This window comes from Camelus dromedarius, chromosome 11 (assembly GCF_036321535.1).
Source record: "Camelus dromedarius isolate mCamDro1 chromosome 11, mCamDro1.pat, whole genome shotgun sequence".
Lineage (NCBI taxonomy): Eukaryota > Metazoa > Chordata > Mammalia > Artiodactyla > Camelidae > Camelus > Camelus dromedarius.
Window position 1 is genome coordinate 41,459,220 of NC_087446.1, and position 25,586 is coordinate 41,484,805.

General features: G+C 38.8%; 1 long non-coding RNA gene across 1 annotated transcript in view; it reads right to left on the reverse strand.

Annotated features, from left to right (window-relative positions):
- LOC116156390 (uncharacterized) overlaps positions 1 to 25,586 on the reverse strand; it is a 188,383-nt gene that overhangs the window by 1,680 nt on the left and 161,117 nt on the right. The window contains exons 10-13 of the long non-coding RNA XR_010383203.1: positions 22,765 to 22,838; positions 8,410 to 8,492; positions 110 to 184; positions 1 to 22 (exon numbers count right to left, since the gene is read on the reverse strand). The exon at positions 1 to 22 is cut by the window's left edge and continues 127 nt beyond it. This is a non-coding gene — a long non-coding RNA (uncharacterized LOC116156390). The remainder of the gene's footprint in view (positions 23 to 109; positions 185 to 8,409; positions 8,493 to 22,764; positions 22,839 to 25,586) is intronic.

Below are 25,586 nucleotides of genomic sequence, written 5' to 3' on the forward strand. Positions count from 1 at the left end.
TGTTGTATCTTAGTTTTGCCATCTGTAAAATGGGGATAATAACAAGTCTCAGTTCATTTGTATTTGTGAGCACTAATTAGATAATACAATACAATATTTAGCACAGTACCTGGTCCTTAATCAGCATTCATTCTTACCGTTGCAGTTTTCACTTACATTAGCTCTCTCAGTCCTTATTGTTTTCCTGTGAAACAAGCATTATTGCATCTATTTAACAGATAAGTAAACTCATAACCAGTGAAGTTTAGTAACTGATCCCCAGTCACAGAGCTTTTTACTGGTATTTTCACTTCACCAATCTAGTTCCAAAGCCTATGAACCTCACTGCACTGAGTTCTCTCTCTCCATACAGATTATGAATCATTATGGGACATTTTCTATATAATTTTTGACTTTTAGGATAAATAAATAAATTTGAATTCATCAGAGATTCCAACAACCAGTTAATTTCAGTAACAAGAATATTTGTAGCCATTAAAATTTTTTATTTTATGAGAAAGAAACAGATGATAAAAAGTCAGTTTATAGGGAAATATTGCTGAAGAAGAAGGAGGAAAAAAGGGAGGAGAAGGAGGAAGAAACACATACATGAATTCCAAGGTGTATTTCAAATTTGGGACAGATTCAAACCAATCTCTTGCCTCTTTTATGTTTTGCAAAGTTATTTTGGGTGTATCACAATGTGGCTTGAAGAACACAGACTTTGGAACCAGGTAGAGTCCAGTTATCTGAATTCCAGCTCTGCTGACTTTGGGAGCCTGAGCCTCTGTTTTATTATATCTAAAATCAGGGAAATAGTATATACTTCATAGGTTTGTTAAGATTATGTGAGACCATGCTTGTGAAATGCCTGATATAGTGCCTAGGATAGATATGATGCCCAGTGAATGTCAGACTAGAATAAGATATGTAGCTTTCATAATAATTTTTGAGGTTGTATATGGTTCTCAAAAGTCTCCCTAATAATGTTAAAGGATGTTCAATATTAGTGTAATCACAACATTGCAGAATTTTAGAGACGGATGGTAACTTAGAGATCTGTATAGTTCAATTACTTCATTTTATGTTTGAGGAGATTGAGACCCAAAGAGACTAAGGTAATTGCCCCCAAATCACATAGCTAATTATAATCAGAGCTGGGACTAGAACCTGGCTTCTTAATTAATGGATCCCCTAATATTTTTAAAGTTCTGAATGAATGATCATACCACCTGAGCAATAAATTATGAAATAAGAGTTATCTGTCAACAGAGCTTAGCATTTCAATCAAATAACACTTATAATAAAGTTAGACATATATTTAATGATAACCATAATTATTATTGTGCTACACAATAACACAGCATAAATGGTAAGTAGTTCATATTAATGTATACTAATTATATTGTACAACCAAACCAAGAGAAAGAAAAATAAAATGAAGGAGAACAGGAAACTGCACTGAAGGCTTCTTTGAAGGCTCTTGAAACTGCGGCCTTGGGAGCTGTGGTTTTCTGGCACAAGGTAGGGGCTGAGAAGTGGTTTCGAAAGGAGGAGGGACAGGAAGTTCTCTTCAGCACTTCTTCTCTTGGGAGGAGGGACAAAAGCTCTTTTCTTTCCCTACTGATGGAAGAATCAACCAGTGTTCTTCTTTTTCCATCAGCTTCTTGCTGGGATCTAGAAGTTTCAGCAATCAGAAGCCAATCCTGAGTCAACAATGCAGAGTCAACACCCAGTGTGGAATGATGAAACAGCTTAGCTTTAGCAAAACTGTCTGTTTCTATTATCATTGTGTCCTGATTCCCAGCACTTTGCAGTCATCACATTGATACTCTGAGGGTCTCCAAGAGCAGCTGGGGCATGGAGTACCACCACCTCTGCCAACTGGGGAGACTTGGCTGCATAATAACCCCTGTGGCCCTTAGAGAAAACCCTCAGTTTTCCAGTTTCTTTTTCTCTTACTCCCAACAGGAGTGGGTGAGACCTCCCTTTCTCCACCCTCCATCAGGACTCGCTCAAAGATGTGCTTGAGGGAAAGGCCCTCGACTCAAAGCTATTTTCTCCACAGTGCTCACCTGGTTCATTTCTGTTAGACATGCATCTGGAGGGGTCCCTGAAGTAGGACAGCTTTCATTTATACTTGGGATAAATGGGTTTAATCAGAATGCTTTTCTAGTACTTAAATGCAGTGAAAGGGACTTCTGAGGAGGATGGGGAAGCAAGAAGGAAGAAGCAAGAGGTCCATTTTGAGTGGTGGGAGTTTTAGGGGAAAAGAAGCCTTTACTGGGGGCCTTCATGGGGAACTTTGGGCAGTTGGATAGCAAGGATGAAAAAGAAAATGTGCCAAGGGATAGGGAGTGCCGATGTGCAGAGAAGGAGATGAGAGTCCAAAGACCAACTTCATGTGCACCCCAGAATCTTTCTAGGACCTGCCTTCCCCTCCCTCTGTCTCTTTTCCTACTCTAACTCAAAAAAAAAAAAAAAACAACACACACACACACACAAAACCCTGATATTTCAATCTGGTCAAGTCCCTGATGTACCCCATTCCTGAGGGGTGAGACCACACAAATTGCTCACTCAGGGAAGATCTTTGCAGAAACAGACCCCGGATGGCTTTTGGGCAGTGGGTGAGGATATGTCTTACAAAGTGTGTGGGGAGATCCTCTGTCTGGGCCTGGGTTTAGCTGATTCTGTCACTGGTGACACCTCCCTTGCACCTTGCCACTGGGGCTGAACTGGTGCTTAATGCTCATTGATAGGTCTGCCTTCTTGATTCAGGTCACCCAGTCAGCGTGTAGGTATCTAAGTGGGACATGGGGAAGCCTGAGGTGGGCATTCATTATAAGCTCTGCACTCTGGGTCTCCTCTGAGCTGCATTACTTGGGCCTGGTGGCAACTGTAGCTTTCCCACAGCTACTGTTGCTGTCCTGGCCACCTTCTTCTTGTTCTTGTCACTCAGGCTGCCATTTTTACTGTTCCTGCTCTTTCCCCTCTTTCCCGGCACCACTAGCAATGTCACCAGTGCTAAGGCACCAGCTCAGCACTGGTGCCCCTGCTCAGCTGACCCTGGAGGTAGAAGAAAGCTTTGCCTCTAGAAGCTGATGGTTCTTCCCATCAACCTGGGCTAGTCTAACTTTTAAGTAGGGGATAGACCTGTGTTTCAATCTTAGTTCTGTGTAATTCTGTGACCTTGAGCAAATTATTCATTATTTGGGACTTTGACTCTTTACTCATAAATTAGAGATAATAATGCCCCTTCCCAGGACTGTTATGAGAAATAGGGTTATTTTATGAAAGATACCTGGATCTCACAGGCACTTAGTTAAATGTGACTGAGATCATTATTTAAATGGGTGCAGTTCTCTTGGCCAACTCTGAGATAGATAGCTCAGAGTTCCTGAGGTGGGCATGGAAACTAGATACTTCTCATGACCTTGTTTCAGTTGATTGGTGATTTTTGGATGATGTCTAGGGTCATCTCTGATCCCAGAAAATGTAGCTAACTTTAAGATCTTATTTCTAAGGCATTCTGGATAATGGGATTCTATGGAAAAAGTTTTTCATCACTAAAAATTAATAAACCATCACACTTGAATTTTTCTCAATGAACCCAGCTTAAGCACAGAAATAGCTGGTCTTTTCAGAGCTGGCCTGGTGGCTATAGGGACCAAAGGCAGTGTGACTGTCTCAGGTATAGTTAGATCCTTGCCTGTAGGATAGACTGAGAGAGCTGTAATAGTATTGCATGAATCTATTGCCTGAACCCAAAGACTGGCACTGAGTCTGTGGTCATGGCTGTATGTAGCCATGGAATTGTTGGCTTGGAATCCATGTCTAAGCTATGCCCAAGAAAGATGGTGGGTCCCAGCCTTCATCTTCTTTGAGGCAAGGCAGGAAAGGAGTTCCTCAGAGCAATAGCATCTTAAGGAGGGGCTCCTCACTCTGGTATGCATTTCAGGGTAACATCATATACACTAATACCGATACTGATATCCAAACCAATAACAATGCTGTTACTAATAGTAATATTCTATTACTGCTGATACCAACATCAATTCCAATATTATTAGATGCCAATACTAATACTTCTACCATGTCTGCTACAGAGCATCACGTATATGCCAGACACTATGCCAAGAACTTTGGAGGTAATACCACATTTAATTCTCACAAGACTTTTTTGATGATACAATATATAGTGCTTAGTATATAGCAGTTATTTACGTACTTAATTCTCCTAACAACTCCAAAAGACAGAATTGTTATTCCTGTGGATCAGGAAATTGAGGATCAGAATGGCTAAGAAACTTGCCCAAGCTCTCACAGTCAAATGTGTGGCAGAGCAAAGATTTATACTAGGTTTCTCTGATGTTAAATCTGGTATAATGTGGTACATTTGTGTGTTTAGAATTGCCATGACACATTTATACATCTACTGCTTGATTTTTGCATCTCTTAATGAAATTTCTGATAATAAATTATCTCAACAGAATACATCTTTCTGCTAAAAAATAATTTTACCCTCAAGTTTTGCTCCACTTAAAAGTATCTTTTAAATTAGAAATATTTTCTCTCGGTTTTAATTTCACTGAACTTATTTAAATTTAGGCTTCAAAAATTACCCTAAGGCTGGGTTATAGTCCATTTTTACAAACAACACTGAGGCTGTCTTTTCAGATGTCCTATGGTCTTGAAAAAATTTCAAACATATTCTCTGTGATGAGCACTTCACTCCATTTTACTTGGGTCTGTCTCTTTAATAGTGGACAAAAACACCAGAACTATTTTCTTCAACTATTTTTGTCAAGCACCATTTTATTGTAGAAATTTCTTTCACTAAATTGGATTTTGGGGAGCTCTTAGAGCTTAATGTTTATGGGGAATCTTCAAAAGACTTCAATTTTTATTGTTTTTCTTAGTTTCATATTTGATTTTAATGTTAAGAAGGATGTCTTAAATAAGGCCTTTGAGACTCAGGTCTTTTATCTGCAGATTGGCAAAACATAATCTGTACAGAGTAAATGCACAGCCATTTTTCCTGGCTCTCAATCTGCCACTAAAGAGGTTCTCAAGGGGCTAGCTGGTAGTTCATTTTTCCTTTAATCCAAGCACTGGCTTATAACTGCAATCTGATGTCATTTGCCATTTGCAGTGGAATTAACATTTTACAACACAGCCCTCTCTAGATGACAGTGACTGGAATCAGACATCCATATATTACAACTTTCATGAGCTTCTTGAACTGTATAAGGTGCTAAAATCCAGGACCAATCCTGTCAGGCATTAATTGCATCACAAACCAGAACTCCTACGTGGTCTCTGATAGAATGCACAAATCACGAGGATTCTTTCATGATTTAAAGTAAGGTTCTTAATCTGGGAGTTATAGACTCCCAAGACATCTGTGTTTAGAATTGAGGGGTCCATGAACCTATAGGAAAAAAAAAAACCCATATATTTATTTTCACTAATCTCTAACTGAAATTTAGCATTTCCTTCCCTTATGAAAGTAGGCCATAAAACCACAATAGAATTACCTATTGATAATATCTGTGACTCTGTCTCTAATAGAAATCCTAGGTATTTCCCCTTTATATTACAGTTGTTACCAATGTCACAAAATATCATTTACCCTCCTCTCTACTTTAAAGTCATGGTAGTTATTAGACATTACTGTGACTTCTTAAAATTTAATACTTTAATTAAGAAGCACATATATTACAACATCAAATTCAAAAAATATGTTGGGGAAGGGTGTAGCTCAAGTGGTAGAGCACATGGTTAGCATGCACAAGGTCCTGGGTTCAATCCTTAGTATCTCCCCTTAAAATAAATAAATAAACCTAATTACCTCCCACCCCACAAAAATTTTTAAAAATGTTGATAACTGTATTTTGATATAACTGGCTTGCAATCCTATTTGTTTAATTTCATAGATTTAAAAACATTTTCTAAAAGGGCTCCACCAGAGAAAAGGGAACCTTTGTATAACATTGGTAAGAATAGTAAATTGGTGCAACCACTATGGAAAACAGAATGGAATTTCCTTAAAAAACTAAAAATATAACTACCATATAATCCAGCAATCCCTTTCTTGGGTATATATCCAGAAAAAGTGAAAACTAATTTGAAACATGTACCCCAATGTTCACAGCAGCACTATTTACAATAGCCAAAACATGGAAGCAACCTAAATGCTCATCAATAGATTATTGACTTAAGAAGATGTAGTATATATACACAATGGAATATTATTCAGCCATAAGTAAAGAATGAAATATTGCTGTTTGCATCAACATGAATGGGCCTAGAGAATATTATGCTTAGTGAAATAAATTAGCAGAGAAAGACAAATATTATATGACATAATTTATATGTGGAATCTAAAAAAGTAATACAAATAAATCTGTATACAAAAAAAAAAAAGACTCACAGAGATAGAAAACAAATTTATGGTTTCCAAAGGGGAGAGGGAGGGTGGGGAGGAACAAATTAGGAGTATGAGATTAGCAGATATAAACTGCTATACATAAAATAGAAAAGCAACAAAGATTTACTGTATAGCACAAGAAATTATACCTAATTTTCTTGTAATAACCTACAGCGGAAAATAATCTGCATACACACACACACAAAAACCAAATCACTATGCTGTAAACCTGAAACTAACACAATATTGTAAATCAACTATACTTCAATAAAAAAAAAATCATTAAATGTCACAAAAGAAAAAAAAGGGCTCCATCAGACTATCAAGAGGTATATGGCACCAATAGGTTAAGAACCTCTAGAGACTTGGTACAAAGCTATGTGGACTGAGGGCACTCTTGTCAAATGTAGCTTCCAAGCCACGCTCTCTGTGTGGTGTTCAGAGCATCTTAAGAAAGAAGAAGAGAGCCTAATTTACATTTTCAGCTTTCAGCAAAAATGACTGATCCTCAGTCTAACAAGTCTGAGTCAGAACTCTTGAACATAGAGAACACTAGCCAGCCCATGGCCAGGGATGTGAGTAGGTCCCAGGGGTCAATAGCTTAGGTGCTTCTATCCACGATACACAAGGTATGAATCCAGGTGGACTGTAGTTTTCTACATAAGTCCTCCTGTACCAAGATTGAGGGGAATACATAATATATATAATATATTGACTCAATTTAAGTCCTTATTCTCAAAGATGCATACAGGAGAATCTAGCTTTTACTCTTCCAAATTTAATTTGACTCTAACAATATATCCAGAGGTTGACTCTGTAACTTGGGACAGCTATTGTCTTGAGATAATCACTCCATTCTCTGATTACTCATTGGTGAAAGCATTTATTTAAAATAACATAACCTTAAAATAGAAATAATTTGGGAAAATTATGTGTATCAGTTAGGATTAAGATCTGCTGCATATAATTGGAAACCTCAAATCACAGTAGCTTGAACAAGATAGATATTTATTTTCTCTCGTGTAGAAACAAAAAGTCCAGAGGTAAGAAGTCTACGAGTAGCACATCTCTGTAAGGTCACTGACCCAGGATCCCCCTGTCTTTTTGCTACTCCATCCTTAACAAGTGACATCTAGTCTTATGATTCAATATGGCTGACTGATTTCTTGCATCACATCTGTACTCAAGTAGCAGGAAGGATTTGAGAAGAAAGATTTTCAGTTGGGGATGTCCTGGATTGAGGTGCCTGAAGACATCCAGGAGAAAGTGCCAGGGAAATTATTGGAAATGCTGGCTGAAATCTCAGTTACTGCCTGGTGGGAGGTACAGGACCAGGAGTCGACTGTGTATAAAATGATGGATACAAAAACTAGGGGTGTGTGAGATGGCCCAAACAGAGTGAATACTATTAAAGGAGGGCCAAGGAGAGAATCTTGGAAACATTAACAAAATTTAAGGTTTTTTTTAAGTTGAAATATAAAAGAGTTCTTCCCTTAGCTGACTTAGCTTGTTTTTAGCAGCCTTCCCAGTAAGTAAGCTATTCAACACTTCTGTGTATATTTCATTGATCAGAACTAGTCACACGTCCCCACCTAGGTTGAAGAGAGATTGGGAAATGTAATCTCATAATTAGGTGTCTTGTTGCCCCAAATCAAATGAGGGGTTTATTTCTAGAGAAAAGGGAATGGATATTAGGTGGCAGCAATGGTTCCTGCGACAGTGGGACTTGGGTATGCACATGCTTCAGGGAAGTACTCAAGTAAGAGCATTGGTCTGGCAGATAGATGCTCTGGGTCCTCGTCCTACATCAACCTTTTATTTACAACACCTAACCAAGTTACTGAGCTTCCTTGAAAGTTTAGTTCCTTCATTTTAATGTGGATGTGATCATTCTTTTCATTTGTGTTTTCCATTTGTCGTGAACTTTAACTGCAGCAACGTATGTGAAAGCACTTGTACAACTAACTCAACTAACTATAAAAGCATTGCATACATACCAGGTATATTGTTTCTTCAGGATGCCTAAAGCTGTAATCAGAGAAGAGTAGGTTCAGCCGATCTCCCAGTGAACCAGTCACACCTGAAATCCGGAGCCAAGAATCAATCCCATCTCTATATTGACCAGTCAACTTCTGATAATGCATTTTCTAAGTCAAGGTGGAAATTAAACTATTGTGTCATCAGACGGTTAAATGATGCCAGCTACCTGTACTATAATTGTGATGTGGGTAGAGAAAGTATTTTTCAGTGATAGTACCATGTCTGATAAACAATGCCTTAAATGCAAGACGTGGGCACTGTTGAGAGGACAGAATCAACTCCAACCAACAGAAGCAGGATTTTAAATAGCTCACAGAATCATTGCGGACAGGAAGCTGAAGCAATAGCCCCTAGGCTGAGCTTCCACAGACAACTTCCAAAGCCTCCAAAGAATTTCACAGCTGCTCCTGCCATGATCAAGAAACCATCTGTTAAATCAAGTCTTGCCTGAGGTCCTAGCTTCAGCATCACATGGCTGCAGCCTTGATCAGATCCAGCCTTATCCTCACCTAAATGGTGCCCCTTGACCTTTCTCAACTCACTTAACTCCATTCTAAAACCAGTTCCCACATGGTTGGATCTGATTGATGGACCCTCAATTAATGCAGAACCCTAGCTTCAAGAATCTAGTAAATAGAGCATTTGCCTTTACAACCTATGCTAGAAGGTGTTGGAATATATGCTATATGGGCCAACTGTCAATCCACAGTGTCTGTCAGAACGAATTCTATGTGTATCTGTGAAATGGAAATTGCTATTTGAAGTCCCAAAACACTGACTGCATGTCTTAGAAATGAACTGATCTCAATGCAACATAATAGAATTAAGGCAGAGGAAATTCATTTTACTCAAATATGGATTCAAGGAAGAGGAAAAGTCATAGGAAACATTCATGTATACATATTTTTAGCATGTTATTCTTAAGTTAAAATGTTTGTACCAGTATTAAATGAAAGTTAAGTATGTGGCTGTTTCGTTAAGGATATTATTTGCTCATAAGTATAAATTTGTCTTTACTTTCATTGATTAGGACCAGAACAACTTACTCATTTTTAATGTATTTACACGTATGGCAAAATGACAATAATTAAAGTTCAACATGTGCATGGAGATGATGTAATGAAATGTTATCAGCTAGGAGACTTCCCAATAATTATCTGTCTGCTTGAACAGCTTAGCTAATAAAATGTAAGACATTCAGAAGTAAGAATGGGCTAGAGTCATAGAAAAATAGCCACAGTTCTTAATGATTCTAAAAATACTGTGAAAAAAAATGTACTCATTAGAGTGAGAAGATGGTTTTGTTGTGGCAAGTCAGAGCAGCTTCTGAGAAGGGCAGGTTCTCAATTTGATAATGCAGAACTTCCTCTGTAATAATGCCATGACCTGCCATTGAATGGTGTATTGGAGAAGTAGACAAATGTAGCCAGTGAATGGAAGAATTATATTGACATTTCTAGATTGCTTAGGCAGGGCTTATGAAGAAGGTAGGAGAGAAGAAAAGACTGAAGGGCAATGAGGCAGTGAGAAGATCCTTCTTTCTAAAACCTATTTTGTTTGTCCCTAAGAGAATAGTTCTCAAACTGTTTAGTCTCAAGGACCTTTAAAATTCTTAAAAACTGTTGAAACCTCCAGAGAGCTTTTGTTTATTGGAGCTATATCTATCAATATTTACTATATTCAAAATTAAAACAGAAATTTTTAACCATTTGAAATAACAATAATAAACCTATTACATGTTAACATAAAGTTCAGCTGCAATCTGAATCCATAGCAGTAAGCTTTGTGTACCTTGTTACATTAAAATCCATTGGTTTGCCTTATACTTTGAATGACTCTTTTATATATTTTGATTTTGTAGAATTAGTCTTTGGTCATTTGGAAAATATTAGTTCACTGAGTCATGCAAATATCCCACAGATTGACACAACATATTTTACAACATTAAAGAAAATTATACTTGTTAATGTCACCACTGAAGTCATCAGAAAAGTCTTTAAGCATTGGGAAGCTGTCAAGCTTAATGTAGCAGATAAAAATTTTCCATAACTCTAATTTTCACTTTAACCTTGAAATTCTATTACTGGCAACAAATACCATTAGTTATTTTCCTTGAAGTGACAGGTTCACGTCATTCATTTTTTGAGAAAATGTCTCCAGGTACCCAGGTCTGAATCATGATGGTTTTTCTGTTAGTTGTTCTTTTAATAAAAATGGTAGTCCATGAAAAAAGTGGCTTGTGCAGCCTCTTAACTCAAACAACTGTACAAGTGCTTCTTCTAGAGTCAGTCATTGTACTTTGGTATTCTGAAATGCTTTATGTGTATTTCCCATTTCATCACACAAAATGTACCCGAGATTGAATATAAGAAATTAATGCTTTTTACCACTTCGCCAAGGTTCTTAAGTGAAAGCAGCACTATTATTATTATTACTTTTTGCTGTGAATGCATGGAGGTGATGAATGCCACGACTCCTATTACAGTTAGTGTCACTTCCTTGATTCATACTGAAGTGCCAGCAATTTTGTCTGATGTCATTGCAAATACCAATGAAGTGAAAAAGGCAGAGAATGCCTTAGTTTTGCCTTAAAAATAAATTTGATCTCATGAATTTCCTGAAATACTTCTCCAGTAGTATTTGACTTGATGTTTCCTAGGTGGGTCCCATACTGGGATCTTTCTAAGGTAATTGACATTGGCAGGGACATTTGGGTTTGCATCAAGGAAGCCACTCTCTTGTGCTAGCCCCAATGCATGAAATATTGGAGGAATCTTAGATTATTATTTGTATATCATTAATATTAATCATGAATTGTTACCTGAGAAACACTTCCAAACAAAACCCAAGAGCTTGAAAAAAATTTTGTTAGTGATTCTGAGGTTCTCTCATTGGCCCTCTTCTAATGGTATACTTTCTTTCTGGGCCATCTCACCCACACCCCTGGCCTTCATTTTGTACAGTTGACTTCTAGTCAGGTACCTCCCTCCAGGCAGCTCCTCTGAGCTCTGAACTGGCATTTCCAACCATTTCCCTGGCACCTTCCCTTGGGTGTCTTCAGGTGCCTCAAATCCAACGTATCCTGAAGTGAACATCTTTCTTCTCAAATCTACTTCCTCTTCTCTAAATCCTCTCTAAGGTGCCGAAACCAGAAGTAAATCCTAGATTCTCTTTTCTCTCAACTTTGTTACTAACTCATCTTTAGATCTTTTTTGATTCTATTTTCTGGCTTCTGAATGGCCCTGCTGACCTGCAGCCCCACTGTGAGTCCCTGGAGAAGTGACTGCCTCTGGTACCCTAACTGATCTCTCTGCTTTGGATTTGCCCTACTACAATTCATCCCTTTTTATAGATACTAATATTTCTTTTTCCTAAAGCCAAAAAGACTATTTGACTCCTCTGCTGAAGATCTTTCAATGGCACTTCAGGACCAAAGGAAAACTCCCCAGCATGGCACAGAGCAACCTTTAGTGTCTACTCTTCTCTCTTTGCAGCCTTATTTTCTTGTATGTCCTCTGTGTTCCCAGCCACAACATTCTTCTTACAGTTCCTTCAAAGTACCATGCTCTTTCCCACCTTGATGATTTTGCTCATGCAGTTCCCTCTGCGTAGAAATTCTTTCCCTTTAATTTGCTTAGCTGTATTACACTTATTTCAGTATTCAGCTTAAGTACTCCTGACCCTTCAATCCATACCCTCCAGTATATTCCCATAACTTCTTAAGTTCAAAATTTTTTATTTCTTTTTTTTCCTCCCTTAATGGAGGCACTGGGGATTGAAACCCAGACCCTGTGCATGCCAAGCAAGTGCTCCACTACTGAGCTATATCCCCAACCCCTGTCCCACAACTTCTTGTACAAATCTTTAGTGTATTGCTTGCTACCGTATTTGGTTATCATTGATTTTCTTGCTTGTCTCCTCTAGGACACAATCTTTTAGTACAGAATTTGTCATGTAATTATCTCTTTCCCTAGTGCTTATCATGGTGTTGGGCACATAGAAAAATTTTTTAAAAAATTGAACTAGTTAAATTGGGTAAAATAATTAAAAAAAAGAATTAAAATTTTATGTCTACTTTTTTTAGAAGGTAGGTCTCTGTATTATTCTGTATTAGTATAATCTAAAAATTATGGTGGAATAATGCTACATTTTAGTACAATATAATTTCACAGTTCTTTTCTAGATTTGATTGGGTTTTAATTGCTTTCATCTACCTACCTCTTTGCTGTGGAAGCAGCATCATGCAATGGATAATAAAGGGTCCTTGAATTGGATGAGGTCAGCTAGAAAACCTCTTATCTTTACATAAATGTTTCCCTTTCAATAAGGATGGGCCAAAGAACTCTTATGTAGTAGTTTCCAGCTGCTTGAGGTAGTGCAGGGTTTGGGTTGGACAAATCTTATCATTAAGCTTAATTCTAGAGAGAGGAGAATCCAGGATGTGAGGGTCCTTTTCCCTTGCATGTCTGGGAAGGCTTGTTAATAGCGCTCCCCTGGAAATCAAGGTGCTCAGGATTGCTTCAGGTTATTGAAGTGGCTTCAGGTTATTTTCATCCTAGCTGTTCTCAATTACGGCTGAATATTGAGGTGAAGAGGCAGAATTAGGAATTCCGCCAGGGATTGACTGGTGCTGTGGGAGACGTATTTGGGAAAGCTTCTTGGAGATTCGTGAAATAAAGTAGCATGTATGTCCTGAAGAAGTGTTATTAGAAGAATCTCATAGTCTTATGTTTTCTCCTGTGAATTCTTGGAAACACACAGAAATTACTTCTGAATGTGACGAGTCTTCAACACTTCACAGATCGACAGTTAGAATTTATTTTAGCTAGTTTGATTTAGTCACTGCAGACTCCTACTCAAAATGTAAAGGCCTCTCATGTGAAACAGAGGAGACTTTGGTTTCACAAACACTGTTTCTGACTTATCACTTGGAGGGCCCTGATGGGGTTGACTATGGAAATCCTGATATTTCAGAAAACTTCTTATCTCACTCTTTTCTCTGGCCTATTTTTCTTCTCTCTTCAACCTTAAAAAAAAAAAAAAAGTCCTCAGGTTGGTCCCTCCTTCTTTATGCTTATGTCAAAAGATGAAACTATGTTTTGCCTATATCATCATTTAGTTGAATATACTATCTTAGGCAAAGCTGCATCTTTTTCACAGTAAACTCTGAATTTTATTCTAGGATTTTTGAAAACAAGGTTTCTCTCATTTTCAACAATGATCAAATTTACTTTTTAACCACATGGTTTTCTATGCAATAATATATGTTCATTTTTTCTAGGTCTGGATGTGGTTATATGTACATTCTCTTACTCTTCTTTTTGGGAATCTTGAATGAATCTTCATTTTATCAAATATGTTTCTTACAGTATTTTAAAAAAATTTTTTGAGAGGGTGGTAATCAGGTTTATTTATTTATTTATCTATTTATTAATGGAGGTACTGGGGATTGAACCCAGGACCTTATGCATGCTAAGCATGCAATCTACCACTAAGCTATACCCTACTCCCACCCCTTCTTATGGTATTTTTGGTTTTGGTCTAATCACTAAATGTGGAATAATTTCTTATCTGCCAGTACCTCTGTTAAATCATGTTTCAGCATTATTTTTGTAATTTTACCAAAATTTTTCTTTAATACCTAAATATAAATGACTCCCCAACACATTTGGTTTTCTATGCTTATGTATCTCAATTTATATAGTTTCTATATATTGTGTGGCTTATGTAACCATTTGAAACATTGTGCTCATAGAATGTCAAACAATGCCATAAGAGGGAAATGCATAGAACTAGAGTCCCCGTGCATTTCATTGTGTTATTGACAGTAATCTCATTAACTGTGCAACTTTCCAAAGTGACCACAAACATTACTTCATATTGCTAAGCAGAGAAACTGTCCTTTGGAAACGAATACAGATAATTTTCAGAAAGGACACAGTCATTGTAAAGTATGTTTTAGCTAGAAGCTAAAGCAAATAAAAGCTGCAAATGAACCAATAAAAGAGAAAAAGAAAAGGATTTGCAAAATAAATCCTCTGATGCACTTAGGGAAGAGCTGTACGACATTTCCTTTTGCTGTAATAACAGTATTCTATTTGGTTGACCAGCTGGCCAGCCAGCCCCTAACGCCTTCATATCCTGTTTTCCAATTATAGGACTACAAATTAATGCATCTCCAGTGTTGAGTGATGACATTTTGGGTCATTTAACTAGCTCAGTTGTACAGGTTACCTTCCTTTATCAGCACCATAAAAATGAGACTGACGGCAGCATTTATAGTCACTGCAAAGAGTAGCCTAATAAGCTGGTTGAGTCATGAACTCATTCTTTTCTGTTGCCCAGCATTTCCAGCGGAGCTGAAAGGTTGAAGGAAAATGAACCGTACATTTTGTAAACAGACAAAGAAACGTGGTGATAGGTTAACATTGACCATATTAAAGATAGTATGAAAAAGCATTTGTTCACCATATTTTAAAATTAAGGAAACCACTGCATAATAATGAGGCTCCAATTTACAAAATCAGGTAGAATCATGATATGCATCAACGGGCAAATATACTGAAAATCAGCTGGAGTCATAAACATCCGTAGAATTTTTTCCTCTTAGAAAAATGCCTCATTGGCAGTTTAAACCATCTTTCTATAGTATTTTAATATTTTAAGAAAGATGATGTTAGGTTATTAAATTTTTTGTGTTCCTACTATTGTCAAGTTTGATAAATGAATAATCTGAATATGCTTGTGCTCTGCCATTGACATGACTGGAATGGTAAAGGCTTCTTTGTTTTCAGGGCTTAAATTGTTGGGTTGGACAGTATGGGAAAAATAACTGCATTCGTAATAAATTCTTCTTGATGGGATGATACTTTCAAAGGAACTCAGACTCAAGGTCCCTTTTTCTGAGATTTGAATGGTCAAATTGGAAATCCGAAATTCAAATCTACCTCTTTCTAGAAGAAAGCACATCATCAAATACTACCCCCTGCCTCCCAGGGAATAAGGTCTTATCATGGCTGGTAACAGCCACATTCACAAATGACATTAAATTTGGATTTTTGATGTGTCACCTCCAAATGTGTTCATATGTAGAGTCTCAGTGACAGATGTATTCTACAATTTTAAATGTGTATCTTATCACTGGATTACATCCCCATAAATTACTGTTTTAGAATAAATCTTGCAATTATCTTGTGACTATCACATTGTTTTTTTTTGGGGGGGGTGAGGTGGGAAGGGTCAAAACTATTACTTTGCCAAATGTTAACATTTATGTAATTTTTATAACCCTGTTCATGTATTTCTTCCTTTTTAATGAGAAAAGAGGGTCCCCACTCCCACCAAAGAAAGAAAGAAAAAAATGAAAAAGAAAAGAAAAAGAAGATGGCTCACTCTTAACCTTTGAGAGACTTCAAGAATAAACACATAGAAAAGATTGATGACCTAAACAGTTTTTCCCTAGAAATAATTGTATGTTTTTGTAGAAGAGTGAAGTAAGATTCAAGGAAAGGAAATTAGAGAGGAGAAGTTGGAACTAAAAAAATATAGAAAATAAGAGAGAAAAAGAGGGCTAAAGATATCAAAATATAAACATTAGCTAGCCATGATATCAGAAGCATCGTCCACCTTTTGATTATCCAAGCATTGACTAGAACACACCTACACATTTCACTCTCCCCTGTTTAAGCTGGGAATGTCCTCTTTCAGCAAAGCACAAATGTAATTAATGTGTGGACCCTAAATAGTGTTACTATTCTCAAGTTTTTCTCAAGTTTAACACCAGAGAAGCTGTTTTCTTTCTTGTAAACTGCTTCATCAAGCATCCAAATTGTAAATCGATAAGTGGTGATATTTTTCTCACAAGTACCTTCTCCTATTATGCCGTCAGTGTTTCTTGTTCTTTTTCTGATGCTGCTTCTTAGTTTCTTTTATATCTGCCCTGTCTATGATGTTTTGCTACTCAGAGCCCTGTGTATAGCCTGACACGTCCTAGCAGTCCCAGGCTAGTCTCTTATTTTCCCCTGATGAACCCAGCTATGGTATCTCCCCAGATATGTAGAACTGACATAGACGAAGTTCTCAAAGCTGCTTTCTTGACAAAGAGCATCAGCATCACCAGGGGACTTGTTAGAAATGCAAAATTTGGGGCCCTACCCTAAAGAATGAGAAACTCTGGGCATGGGGCCCAGAAATCTGTCTTTTAAGAGACCAAAGCCCTCCAGGTGATTCCAATGCAGGATAAAATGTGAGAATTTATGTTTTAATAGGAGGTAATAGCTTCATCCAAAGAAACGTATTTTTCTCATAGAAGAATTCCACAATTCAGGTTATCAAGGACAAAGGGAAGTTATTCTACCATCTTCAGATTATAGCATTAAATCCACCTGTGCATAAAATGGAGGTGTCCTTTGGATGCAAATGCTAAAATAAATCATTTAACACTGCAACAATTCAGATGGTAGACAGGTAAGAGTGGATATAGTTGCTTAAAAGGAAAAGGCTTGGTTTTAGTTTGTTGAGGTAGGGAAAAGAGTGAAAGGAAATTTGCTACTTTTTTTTTTTCTTTTGCAAACATGGGCAAGCTTTGTTCCTTTTTGCTCTTTTTGCTTTTGACCTTGAATGATTACAAGAATGGCTACAAAGTCTCTAAAAATTAAAGCTCATTTTACTACAAAGAATGTTTATGCAGTGGCTTTAATGTTGAACTTGAACTAGATCCCAGACTGCATACTGTTATTAACTTTCTTGGTAGTTTTATGTAAATGAATTAATTTGGTCCCTCAATTTCTCTTTCAACTGTAGATATTTTCAAACTATGGTTATAGGATGAGAATAGAGATGCTAATTAAAATTATCAGAAAATGTTTTTTATAATACTTTGCTCTTTCGAAGACATGATCATCAATGTTAGTGGGCATATTATATTGACGCAACTAAAGCATGTTTTCTCTTTCATATTTTCACACAGATACCACTTGTTAACTGAAGTTAGATTACACAGACAACCCTGAGGGATTTATCTGAATTATATACTAGTCAAACTATCACTGTAGTCAAGAATTTAGGCACTATCTTCAGCCCTGGTTGTGTATTGCAATGATGTGTAAATGAAAAGTACATAAATACACTGTCTTGTTAATAAGAACAAAATGCAAAAGCAACTCCAATGGCCTATTGTTTTGTGGGAACCAGTTCCCTCTCCCCTTCTTTTTTTGTGGCAACCTATAGCTGACACACTGTAGTAGGCTTATGAATTGAATACTCGAATACCTTAGTAAAATAAAAGCAAATTAAACAGAAAGGACTTAGCTCATCTTTAGTTAAGAATGTGAGTGACATTAGCTCTGGAAACATATGTTGGGCCGACAGAAAACAGTGATCACCTAAGTGATCAAGTGTGTGTAGGTCCCTGAGGTTTTCGCATAGACCCTGCAGGATCCAATTGTATAGTTATGTGTTTGCAATTTTTTTTTAACTGGCTTCTGAAATGGTACGGAGAATTAAAGTGCAGTTTGAGGAGCAGGAAAGAATGAGAGGAACACCAAGTTTCCCAGATGCTGGCAAGGTGGTGTCTACAACTGGGACTGCCTTTAATATCTCATAGGGAGATCTAAGCCCGCGGCTTCATGTCAGGGGCTAAAGCTACTGACATGTGGGTGACAGAGCAGTCAAACCAGTCCAGTTTACGTCTGCTCTTATCTTGTGGCATATATATATATTTTAATCTAGCATTTTTCTTCTAATTCTCTCAAAGCACCATACAAATGATTATTGATCTTCCCAACATCTGACAAAGAGGATAGCAAAACGATGCATTCTATAAATTGCTGGTGGGTGGATGCATCTGCTGGAAAGGAATTTACTCATCTCTTGGACTTCATGTCCTCAGGTCTAACTACCCTATGGTGCTACCTATGTGAACACAGAGGCAGTGGGTGACAGGAGAAAGAGTGACTCTTCAGTCAGAGAGATCTGGGTCTGCTTCCCAGATCCACTGCTTAATTAACCTTGTGACATTGGACATGTTACTTAAACTTTCTGAACTTCAGTTTCTTCATTACTAAAACAAGAATAGTAATGCTAGCTTATTATAAATATTAAAAATGCTGTATGTGAAATGCCTGGTGGCCAGCAAGGTCTCAACACTTAGTAAAAGCTATAATAGTCCTTTTATCTTTAATTTTCTCTATTATGTCACATGAAGAGAAAATGCCCACAAATTCTGACCCAAGGCATCTGCCATTTGCTGTTTTCAATAGAATTTCTCAGTTGTGCTAGATCATTGTCCTGAGTCAACTTTTAAACTCCCATAACAAGGCATCATAATGAAAAAAATTCTTATTTTACATAGAATGTATTTGTTAATCTGTGGTCAAGTTTTAGCCAGATCTTCTGCAAGATTTCCTTTGAAAATCCTCAAAGAAAGAATTCATCTGGTATTTACACTTGACTGCTTACATTTTATGTATTTTAGGAGTAAGCAACATCTGGAATTAACGTACAATTTATTTATTTTTTTAAAGCTGCCAGATGACTCCTGCTGGCACTCTCCTGAGGTGACTTGGTCCAAGCTTGCAGGGTGATATCCGAGGGACCAGCCACTGCCCTCTCACAGCCTCCTCTGGTGCAGCAGACCCAGTTGAACTCTGCTGGGCTCCCTGGGTTGGGCCACTGTCTGGCCTTCGCTTGCTCTCTTGGGCGGTCTGCTCAGGCCAGGGCTGGGTCCACTCCAGCTGCTTCCCATTCATTTCCTGGCTTCGTAGCTTGCAGAGGGCTTGGGAATACTTCCCAAGCTAGGCAGGGATCAGCAATCTTCACAGCTGGCAGCTTTCCTGCCAAACGGGAATCTTCCTTCTGCAGCCTCTCCCACCTGTGTGTAGCTGAGGGCTTCTGGGTGCCTGCAAGGCAGGCAGATCTCAGAGCACGTGACACACCCTGAGCAATTCCCGCCCTCGGCTGGGCTGTGGGGGAGGCCACCCAATGCACACTTCATGCCAGACACTGGAAATCCCCCTGCCCTGCCTTCCACCCCCGACCGGAGGGGAAGCACCATCTAAGCAGATTTCCATACGTTCCTGTTCTGCCTTGTTGCCATTTCCCCAAATGGGAGCCCCGAGGAAGGTCGGCGGGGCTTGGAATCTGATAACCAGGGTTAAATCATGGAAAACACCAGAGGTCCGGGCAGGAAATAGGGGCCAAGAGTAATTTCAGATAGCTGACATAAAACAGGATCGGCTAAACAGTCATCCCTGTGGATAAACGGAGCCGGCCACTGCCTGATGCGATCTCTGGGCCTATGGGGGTGAACTCTGAAGGCTTCACATGATGCCTTAAGTTCTAGTTCCTAGCCCGACTTCCTCTTTCCAGTAAAAGCAGGGTGTGGTGCAGCATTTTCCAGAGTGTTCTGTGGAACAATAATCCCCTGAGATGCTCCTTGAGGGAAGGTTTCCATGGTTGAACAACATTGTGCAACGCTGCGCGCGGTCACTCGCTCAAGGTTTACAGAGCGCATTCCTCCGCTAGAGACTCTTGGAAGTCCTGCTTTACCCGAAGGTTCCGAAAGTTACTGGACCACAGAATGCTCTTCTCAAGTAACACCTAATAACCACCAGTGAAGTTCGTGTTCGATGAACACGCTGTTCCTTAAACCCGCCAAGCACACACCCACCTCAGGGCCTTTGTCCTCACTGTTCCCTCTGCCTGGAATGCTGTTTCTATGGATATTCACATAACTAACTCCCTCACTTTATTTAGGTCTCTGCTCAAGAGATGTCTTCTGTGACTATCCATCTAATAAAGTCTCCTTTTTCACCCCTATCCAGTCACTTTCTATTTATCCTTTTACCCTGCTTTATTTTTTTTTTATAGCACTTATGCCACTCTTGGTATTGCAAGTCACTTAGTTGTCATTATGTAAGAATTAACTTAGTTTTGGTAAGTCTACTGTAATTTAAATGGAAGCTCCAAGAAGGCAGAGACGTCGCTTTGCTCTGATGCAGCTTCAGCTCAGGAATGGAGCTTAGTGCAAAGCTGACATCACGACAAATAGTTGTTGAATGAATCCATGATCTATCTCAAGCAAAAGACCAGGCATTAAACCTTAATTCTGCTTCTTTTTCTCTTGATGTGACCTTGAGCAAATCCCTTCATTGCTTGGACCCTTGACTTCTTTATATAAAAGGAGGAGAAAAAATAACACCCATCCTGCTTATCTTACATGAACAGGAGACGGATCAAATGAGGGCTTGGCTATGATGGTGCTTTGTAAATTGTCAGGGGCTGTCTTAGTCCACTCAGGCTGATGTAACAAAAATACCACCAACTGAGTGGCTTATATAAAGAACCTAATTTCTCATGGTTCTGGAGGCTGAGAATTCCAAGACAGGGTGCCTCATATCTTTCTGGTGAGAGCTTGCTTCCTGGTTCATAAATGGCCATTTTCTTGCTGTGTCTTCACATAGCAGACGTGTGAGGGAGCTTTCTTGGGGTCTCTTTCTTGACAGTACTAATCCCATTTCTGAGGTCCCCACCCTCCTGACCTAATCACCTTCCAAATACAATTGCATTGGGGATTAGGTTTCAACATACGAATTTGGGGGGATGGATACAAACACTCAGATCATCCAGGTTAAGTACATATAGACTATTGCTATCAAAGATAAAATGCAGAAAAGAAAAGGAGGTAACCCCCATGGTGGAGATGAGATTCTCTGGGAGTGTGAGGATAGGTCATTTTGACAGAAGGGAACGACAGAGCAGGAACAACCCAGAAGACATAGTATGATCTAGAGAGGAAAGATGCTTGATATTGTCCTCAATTGCAGCGAGCTGGGAGTACTTTGGGAGTGGGGTTGGGGGAGAAAGATACACAAACAGAGGCAGGGGAATGCTGCTGTGTCTCTGATACTTTGCTTTCAAACACAATTTATGTAATCCATGTGAAAGCCCTGATGGGGTAAGTGTTGCCTAGGTTTTATTTATAAGGCAACTGAGGCAGAGGGGGTTTTCAAGACTACTCAGGGCCATATAGGAAGTGTGAGTCCAGACCTATATGCTAATAGGAAGCTGTGTGACAGTGCAGTCTTGGCTCCCACAGAGCCTAATGGGGTCTGCTCCTCGTCCTTTTTGGAGGTGGCCCTGTAAGAGGAAAGGCAGGGTCCACCAGAGAACATCTGTTAGCCTCTTCCTCAGCTTTTCTAGAAACAGCATCAGAACCACAAATCTACAAACACTGCAGAGACCTAGGACCGCCCACTGGGGTTGCTCTCTGGTGGAGGGAGCAGGGGAAGGAAAGAGGAAGGTAGGAAGTTGTTAAAATGTAGCACTGGTTTCAGCTTTGTTTTTAGCGGAAATGTGCGTACGTTCAGAAAGCTCAGAAAGCGGAAATCATTGAGGCTGGGGTGCATGGAGATTACAGCTCACATTTTACTTATATTACTTTCTGTTGCTAGGGCTAATTTCTTCTCTTTCTTTTTTTTAATCCTGTGGGGTTATTATTGTTTGCGTTAACTCGTTATCTGTGTGTCTCCATCTGAGTCAACCTAAAAACCATAAATGACTTCAGTAACAAATCTGGAAATTAAATCCATTGAATGAGATCTAATATTCTTCTCTGTGTTACCAAGGTTTACCTAATCAGGATTTAAATCAACTTTGAAAAACCATAATTTATTTGGGTATTACATTCAGTAAAGGCTTCCGATAAATCCAGCTTTAGACCTGATGTGTGAAACTTGTCCCCACTAAACATGCTGGAAACTTTGCCCATAAAATAGGGGACCATGGTTGGAAGTCAACTCTTGACAATTTTACCATATGGGATAAAATGAGCATGATCAATGACATTTCTACTTCACGGAGCTCACTTTCCCTATAAAAATTGTCTAAGAGAGAGAGTCTGGAGGGCAGCTTTGATTACATGTGTCAAGTGGCAAATCTAAGCAATGATCAGGGTAATTCAGCCCCTCAAACCTTAAATCACTTAAATAAACAAGTAACTGATATTTAAAGGTGAGAATGGGCATAGGGAAATTTTTTCCCTTCACTTTTTGTTTTTTGTTTTTCTTTTCTTTGAATAATGCTTTTAGTTTTCTCAGTTCAAGTGAATGGACATTCTGCACATATGTGTATGTGTGTATGTGAGAGAAAGAGAGAGAGAGGAAGCATTCCAAGCTTTTCAAAATTTTTCTCCTAGCTCTCTAAATTCATGGGCTCCCCAACCCTGGGCAGGTCCCCGCCATTCCTGTTTCTACATCGTGGTAATGGGTGCTGTAGAGTAGGACTAGGGATGGAAACACTGGCAGCAAACTCACAATCTGAATCAAGGCTTCAGCACTTCCTCCTGGCCTTGGTGCAGCATTTAGCCTCTTGGTCTCAGTCTTCTCATCTGCAAACAGAGATAATAACAGCCCTTATATCTCTGGGTTGTGTTGAAATAAATTCCTAGGCCCAAGATGAAGCTGCTCCTGCATGGGGTGCCATGTCAGCAAACAGAAACTGAGCTTACATTTGTGTTCCCATGAATGTTCCACTGGACCAGAAATGCTTGCTATCTAGTCAGCCAACCCCCAAACGCCAAGCCAACTCTGGGCCTTCTCACTCCAAACAAGGGTGACTCTGTGGCCCCAGCCAATCAGATATTTTCTATTTGCTTTTCCTTGTTCTGTATTCTTTTTCCTGTAAAAGCTTCCTGCCTTCTGCCCCACTTTGCAGTTCTTGGAATGGAGACTGTCCATTTTATCAAGTGTTAAATGACGTTTGTTTGAGTCACCTAAATTATCTTCTTTAATCATCTTTTAAATAGTTGTCATGATGATTACATGAGATAATGCAGGTGGGGCACCTGGCACATGGTAAACACTCAGTAAATATTCAAGATTATTCTTACTACTAACACCCTCTCCATTTGCTGTAAGGATATCCCTTTCTTAAGGGAAGGAACTATTTTACTCATTTTGTCACCGTCACCATACCTATATGTGGTAGGTATTTAACAATTGTCTATTTAATGGAATGGAATCCACATTTTAACAAGACAGTGTGTTGCAATTGGCCCTCCAGCTTCTTGAAAATGTGCTGGTTAGAATCTGCATGTTCTCCTTGCAGGTATTGTCAGGTGTCAGGATAAGTATTTGAATGCTCCACTGTCCTAAACATCACTTCATAGTATATTTCCCAAAAGCTTTTCCTACACATCTAAGTGTCATTTTATTTTTTGAACATGCATTTAGGTAGATTGGATCCTGTTGTTCTGTGGTCTTCCCTGGGAGCCTGATTTTTATGGAACTGGTAGCAGCCCTGGATGCATGAAGAGATTCACAGTTGTGGAAGTCAGACAATTGAACTTCTAAACAGTTTTGATGAGAAAACAGTCGTTTCTGTTTCTTCTGGGCTACATTCTCGTCACCTGCTTTTCCATGAGATGGACAAACAGCGGCAGAGGGAAAACTGATTAGGAGAGTCACTGGTCTTATTACTAGTACCTTTGAAAGGCTTGGAAAATTGGGCATTTGCAAAGGAGGGCTGCTATAGAAATGGTACAATCTGTCACTGTCAATCTTGGACAAATAACCCTGTGCTGACAGCAGAAATCATTTAGGTTGTGCAGATCAAGCCTCATGAATAGCATTTCACTGCAGAGAGATAGCAAGAATTGACTGTCTTATTAAGAAGCAATGTGATGGTAAAATGTGATTAAAGTGAGTCAAAGGAAATTACTAAGCTGGGGCCAAGAAAGAAGAGAGGGAGGTTTGACTATGGATATAGAGGCCTAGATAAGTTAATTTTATGGGTGTTTGTTTATATTAAGTATACATAAATATTTGAAGAATAATCACACCCCCAGACTAAGTGAAAATTATACTTCTTTCAGTCACATGAAGCAGTTTACATGCTCATTATCAACTGAGGCAAGAAACATGTAATGATGTGAAAACTAAGATCTGCATGAAATGCTTCCATAAAAATGAGTTTTTCCATTACTTACATTTACTTGTCAATTTGAAAGGAATCAGATTTCATTGTATCATATAAATAAAGTATCCTGAAGACACTAGCTCCTACTGTTTCCGAAAGCTATCCTATATTTACAAATTTTCTGTGGCTTTCAGATAAATATATTTCTTTTAGAAAAGTGATTCTCACAACCTAACCTAAGTGGACTGAATAGAAGCTGTTTCTAATGAAACTAAGGAATTCGTGATGTCATCTTTTGTGTGGCAATCCCTCAATTAAGAGGGGAGGATCAGAAAATGTAAAACCCTATGATTACACTTAAAAGAAATGTATCAAAATCTTACTATGCATGGTCACAGTTGCAGCAAAATACAATTCTATAGCAAGTGAAAAAGTCTGCTCTTTCGTGTAACTTCACTTTGGAACTCAGTGGTGACAAATCTCACAAATCGACAGCCTCCCCTTTGAGCAAATGTAGAAAACCACTTGTTAGTTCCTCCCTTCTAAGCACCTCTCCCTGTGGCTCCACTTTGTTTTTAAACTATTTTTGGTAAAAATCAAGCTTACCAAACTCTAAAATACGAGGAATCTCCTGCTATCCATTCCAACACTGCCAGCGGCCCCAATATGAAAATTGGACCATCACTTGTAACAAGGCAGAGGAATGTTATTTTATTAATAGTTGGCACCAGAATTCCTCCCAGAAAGGGATATGTATTTACTTTGAAAAATACCTTGATAAGAGCTGGGGGAGTAGAAGAGAGCCCCGGAGGGGCTAGGGTGTGAGCAGATTGTTTCTGAGACAAAGGAAACAATTTGGCAGAAACTTCCCAGCACAGCCGTCAGGAGAGACAGGAGGAGGGGTTGCAGCCACTGAGAGGGCGGAAGGCAGCTTGCATCTGCTCCATGTGACTCTTCCTCTCCTCCCTCCCGCACACATCTCCACTGGAATTACTGAACTGATTAAACATTTGGTACGAGTTTTTGTTTATTCGTTGTTTTTTTGATAGAAACTTGTGTAAGGGATGGGCTTATGTCTAAATCAATCGAGTAAAGTAAGAGATAACTTGTGTAGGCCTAAGCATGGAGGCAGAGAAAAGCCTCAGAATAAGTGTTAGAAATTTTTTAGAAATTGGGGGAGGCCTCGACCTCACAGCTCTAGATGGGTTTACTGAACTCT